Source organism: Rattus norvegicus, chromosome 1, assembly GCF_036323735.1.
Source record: "Rattus norvegicus strain BN/NHsdMcwi chromosome 1, GRCr8, whole genome shotgun sequence".
In the NCBI taxonomy this organism is placed as follows: domain Eukaryota; kingdom Metazoa; phylum Chordata; class Mammalia; order Rodentia; family Muridae; genus Rattus; species Rattus norvegicus.
In genome coordinates this window covers 185,720,102-185,726,274 of record NC_086019.1, presented here as the reverse complement: position 1 = coordinate 185,726,274, position 6,173 = coordinate 185,720,102, and positions in this window count along the sequence as shown.

Below are 6,173 nucleotides of genomic sequence, written 5' to 3'. Positions count from 1 at the left end.
TGGTGTGTATATATGTGGTGTGTCTGGAGGGGTGGGCACATGTGAGTTTACATGCCCATGTACATATATGACAGACAGAGGTTGGTCTCGGGTGTCTTCATTAATTGAGCTCCGTCTTATTTACTGAGGCAGCATCTCACTTGAACTCAGAACTCTTCAATTAAGCAAGCTTAGCTAGACACTACAATGTGGGGATTACCTATCTCTGCCTCTAGGGTTCTGGGACTTCAGGCAGCCACCATGTCTGCCCTCCTGGCACTTATGTGGGTGCTGGAGATCCCAATTCTGGTCAAAGCTCTGATAAAACTACAGAGATGGAGAACAGATTGGTGGTTATAAGGTCCAAGAATGGAGTCCGGAAGGGAATGGGTGAGGTCAGAGAGAACTTTCTTTGTAGAGGCAAGCCTGTTTTGTGTCTTGGTTGTGGAACGATTATAGAAATCAACAGTATTGACCAATATAGGTTTCCTAGTTTAGATATTTTGCTTTAATTGTTTAAGGTGTTGGTTGCTGTGGCTGGAAGACGAGGGAAAGTTCAAGAAGCTCTACGTGCTAGTTCTATAATAGTGTATGTTCTAACCATGAACATGGTATGTCCTTCTACTTACTTGGGTTTCCGAATTTCTCTCAGCAATGTTCTGAGTGTTCAGTGCAGACCTCATATGTGTCTTTTCATACCTATTTCTAGTTATTTGACAGATCTGGGATAATGACTGGCCTGGGGAAATATAGCCTCTAGTGCAAGATGTTATGGTAGTGACCAACCACTCTCTGGTTGTATTTTAAAGTGTTCATTTTTGTTTTACTGCTGCCTAAAAGTCAATTCGATTGTCCAAAAGTGTTACAAAGAACCTGTCTCCTGTTTTCATTAAAGCTGCTACTCTTAGCATGTGGTCCTGACCCTCAGGATCACAAGATGGCTATTGTTTACCAGGCCTCACAAAGGAAAGGAAGAGGAAGAAGAAAAGGAGGAAGAGGAAGAAGAAGAGAAGGGGGAGGAAGAAGGAGAGGAGGAAGGAGAGAAGGAGGAGAAGGAAGAGGAGGAGGGAGAGAAGGAGGAAATAAGGAAGAGGAGGAAGAAGGAGAAAAGGAGGAGGGTGAGGAGAAGAGGAAAGAGGGTAGAGGAAAAGGTAGTTATAGTTCATGTTCCAAACTCAGAAGGAAAAAAAAGCCCCCAGGTGGATGAAGTGTCGAATGCCTGTAATCCCAGCTCCTGGGAGGCAGAGGCAAGTCTTTTTCTGTGACTCTGAGGCCAGCCTGGTTTATATAGAGTTCCAAGACAGCTAGGGTTACACAGACAGACTGTGTCTCAAAACAAGAACACTTTCCTAGAATCCCAGAATTTTTTGTGTTCTTTCATTCCGTGTCAGTCACCAGTACTGGGGCTGGCTATTCCTGTAAGTGAGGAATATGAAAAAAGCCTTTCCGCTGGGAACATTGCTCTTTCAAGCACAATCAATACTCTCTTGGCAAGCCAGGAAGAGAAAATGGCACCAAGGAGAACTGGGTAACAGCAGGCTGGTGTAGCACTCAGTGCACCTCTTTCAGTGCCAGGGTAACAGGAGGCTGGTGTAGAAAGTGGTGTGTTTCTCTCACAGTGCCATTTCAGGTGGTGTCTGACGTAACTGACCATGCAAAACTTCTACCACGCTGATCTGCACCATACGCTGTAGTCACATTCTTTTCCCTCTTGTTCAGCTTCTGCGTTTCCCTTAGGGTTATGATGGATTGCTTTTGCCTGCACTGTTTTCTGTCACTGCATTCGATTCTCTCCAAGCTATTCAGTAGTACTTACAAATTCTGCTAATTTCTTTTTCTTGTAGCTAGACACACTGTTTCCCCCCTTCCCTACTTGAACCATCCCTCTTAGAGTCTTTTGTAAACATACACAAGATTTTTTTTAACTGTTCTGTCATTTCCTTTAGCCACTCTGTTAGATATCCTGTATCCTGGCTTTCTGGTTAGACTTTAAAATTAAACCTTTCAGCTCAGTCAACTGTGTTTTTCAATAAAGTTTCAATCAAGAGGTCATGTAAAAACACGTGTGTTATATGCATGTAAGTGCACCTGTGTGTATGGATTTGTGAGGAGTCAGAGATAAGCATCGAGTGTCCTCCCACCCCCGTACTTCACTTTCTGGAACAGTCTCTGACTGATTGAATCTAGAGCTCATTGTTTTAGTGAGACTAGACAAGCAGCAAGATCCCAGGCCCCAAATGTCCCTGGTACCTAAAACTTGAGTTCCTTCCTTCCTTCCTTCCTTCCTTCCTTTTCTTTTCTTTTCTTTTTTTTTTTTTTTTTTAGTATAGAATAGTTTATTCAGGGTGTGGGGAGGGGAGTCAAGAGTGCATTTGAGGCAGAAAAAGGCAGAGAGAGAGAGAGAGAGAGAGAGAGAGAGAGAGAAAGAGAGAGAGAGAGAAAGAGAGAGAGAGAAACAGAGGAGTTAGAGACCAGCCATGAGCATGTAAAGAAAGAGGGGGAAGGGAATGGGGAGAGAGTGGGGGCAGGAAGGCAAGAGCAAGAGAGCAAGAGTGAACTTGAGTTTCAAATGTGTGTAGCAACACCTGACTGTCATGTGGTCCTTGTGGGGACACAAGCTCATGTCCCCATACAAGGACTTTCTCCACTGGATCATCTGGGCAGCCCAGGAACTACATCTTCTGAGTCATTGCATGCAATTGACTTTATTTCTACCTTATGCTGAGTTGCTAGCTTGGAAATAGTTTTTCCTGTTGTTGTTGTCTTGTTTTTGTTTTTTAAACAGAGTTTCTCTGTGTAGCTCTGGCTGTCCTGGAAGTTATGCCAGGCTGGCCTTAAACTCAGAGATCTGCCTGTCTCTGCCTCCTGAGTGCTGGGATTAAAGGTTTGTGCCACCACCACCCAGCAGGAAATAGTATTCCTTTTTATTTTGAGGGCATGGCTTTACTATATTTAAGCCTCTGTTTTGTTTTTGAATGTCTGATAAAATTCTGCTTTTTCATTTGTATGTGACTCTTTGGCCTCTTTTTAATTATAGAGGTGTGTGTGTGTGTGTGTGTGTGTGTGTGTGTGTGTGTGTGTGTGTACTGGTGTGTCTGTACTGATGTGCATGTACTCATGTACGTGAGCATGTGGAGGCCACAGGACAGCCTTTGGTGTCATAAATGCCATCACTTCCTTTGAGACAGTCTCTCACTTGTTTGGAGCTCAACAATTAAGCAAAACTGGCTGGTGTGTGAGCTACAGGGACCCCCCCCACGTCTGTGCCACCCTAGCACTGGGACTTCATGAGCATGACCACCCTCCAGTATGGGCATGGATCCTGGGGTGGAACTCAGTTCCTCACGCCTTTGAGGTAAGCACTTCTCTGACTAAACCGTCTACCCAACCTACTTTCTGCTTTGGATGAACTCTGTAGAATCTCTTAAGCCACTGGTTTCATTTATTTTTCTGATCCTTTCTTTGTGGCTTTCTATCTTCTTTTTAGTCTTTCCCTCTCACCCCAGTAAAATTGTGGAGGAGAGGAAAAGGAGTATGTTTAGGTTTTACTCCTAGAACTCTCTCTATCCTCCATTCTCATTTCTTAATCAGTTACCCGTGGCTTTTTGGTGTCTGAATGGTGACAGATAGTCCCTTCTCTGTGTCTGCTGGCCTTTTGGTTTTCTGCACTTCTTATAAATCTGCTGTATCTGACAGCCCGGGTGCCTCCTGTTCCATGTTTTGGGCTATCTTCTGCTTTGACCAACTCACAGCATTTACACTGACTAGATGGCTTCACTGGAAGACGCCAAACTCATTCCTAACATAGTCCTTTTGAATTTCCTCTTGCCACCGTGTGTACTGGTGGTTTAGATACTCACAGCAGTTTCTGGTCCAAGTGTGCCCCTCACAGAGATCTTTTCAATGCTTGATGTTACTATTTATTTTTAGTAAATTTAAAATAAATTACTGACTTTGCTCAAGACCTATTTATTTGCTTGCATGTGTCTATGTGAGTGTATATGCAGGTGCATTTGCAAGTATGCAGGCACAGAAACCAGAAAAGGCACCAGATATCTTCCTCAATCACTCTCCCACCTCGCCTATTCTTCTGAGGTAGAGTCTCTCCTTGAGCATGGAGCTGATGTTTTCTTGGCTAGGCTGGAAGCCAGCAAGCCCTAATGATTCGTCTGTCTCCACTCCCCCCACCCCAGAACTGATGTTATAAATATGCTCAGGGTATCTGGCTTGTTATGTGGGTGCTGGGATCTGTACTCCAGTCCTTATGATGGGGTAGCAAGCAATGTTAACTGGTAAACCATCTCTCCAGCCCTTGATTTATTTTTTTCCTCAAAACAGTTATCAGCAGCTAAAACACTACCTATTTATCTATTTGCTTATGTTCTGCTGTTTATCATTAAAATGGAAAACACTTTGTATTTTCATGGCTGCTTACTGGAATCTTGAGCAGGTACTGAGGTGAATACTTCAGTGTTTGCTGAGTGTTTACACTTAAATAAGTCTCACGATTTTATTTTTTGCAAAAAAAAGCAGAGCCTTTATGTTTTCTCCTCATGTGAAGTTTCAGTGTCTCTCAGGCACATGGAATTCTGTCTGATCGTTGGAAGACTCTAGAACAGCAGTTCTCAACCTACTGGTCACAACTCTTTGGGGATGGAATGACCCTTTCACAGGGGTCACCTAAAACCATTGGAAAACACAGATATTTACCTTATGATTCTTAACAGTAGCAAAAGCACAGCTGTGAAGTAGCAATGAAAATAATTTCATACTCAAGGGTCATCACAACAAGAGACTTGAGAACTGCTGCTCTAGAAATTTCAGGCGTGTATCATGTTATTCCTGACTCCTCAGTAACAGTAACGCCTCAAAAGTAACAGGAAGAATTCACCCTCTATGATGTCTTACCACACTTCTCTTCCCTCCTGACCTATGTGCTCTCAGAGACCTGGGTATCCTCATACCCAATAAACATATCAGTTATCTCTGCAAGTGCTAAGCTGTGATGCTGCCCTCCCTCAGGAATAAATGCTCCCTGAGTCTTTCTCACAGTGTTTGGCTTATTACGTTACTGAACAGTATTTTGGAATCTACCATTCTTTTGATCATTAAATGTTATCTTATAATACTTTGTTTCATTTACTTATTTTTGTTGTTGTTTAAAACAGGGCCTCATGTAGCCAAGACTGAACTCAAATCTACTTTATAGCTAAGGCTACCCTGGAATTTCTGATCCTCCCACCTATAACTCTCAAGTACTGGGATGAACAGGTAGTGCTTCAATGCCCGGCAGCTAAATGTATCTCTTTCCTAGGCAAACATTCTGCCACTAAGTTGCATCCTTGACCCTCTTTTTACTTTTACTTTTGAATCAGAGTATCAATAAGATACCCATGCTGGCTTCAACTCCATCTGCTGCAGTGGCTGGCCTTGAATTTGTGATCCTCCTCCCTCAGCCTCCTGAGTATTTGAGATTACAGGCAAGGAACATCAGGCCAACTTAAGTGCATCATAATGGACTTTTTATGTTGCAGTAATTTTATATTTGCAAAAAAGGACACAGTAAATTCTAGCCTTCTCATTTCATCTCCTAATATTAATATCATATAACTATATGTCCTAGTGGCTTTAACTGTCGATGCAAGAGCATAAAAATCACTTGAGAAAAGCCTCAATGGGGAATTTCCTAGATCAGACTGGTCTGTGGGCATGTCTGTGGGGAATTCTCTCTACTGATGATTAATGAATGAGGTCTCGGCACACTGTGGGTGGCACCATTTCCTTGGTAGGTGGGCTTGGTCTCTATATGAACTACAGCTAAACATTAGCCTATGAGCCAGCCAAGAAGAAGGGTTTCTTTATGGTTTCTGCTTTAAGGTCCTGCTTGAGTTCTCGTCCTGACTTCTCTCAACAATAGACTGAAACAAACCTCTTTCCTCCTTGTACTAGTCAGGGTTCTCCAGAGGAATAGAACTTATAGAATTAATATATACATATACAGGACAGGAATTTATTTGAGTGACTTATAGGCTGTGGCTGTTTACAGACAGAAGTTTCAAGAACGCAGGAGCTGTTCAGTCCACAAGGTTGGATGTCTCAGCTGGTCTTCAGTATACACTGGAATCCTGAAGAAGTAGGTTCTAATGCCAGTGAAGGAATGGACTTGCTATCGAGGGCCAGAGCAGGGAGAGAGA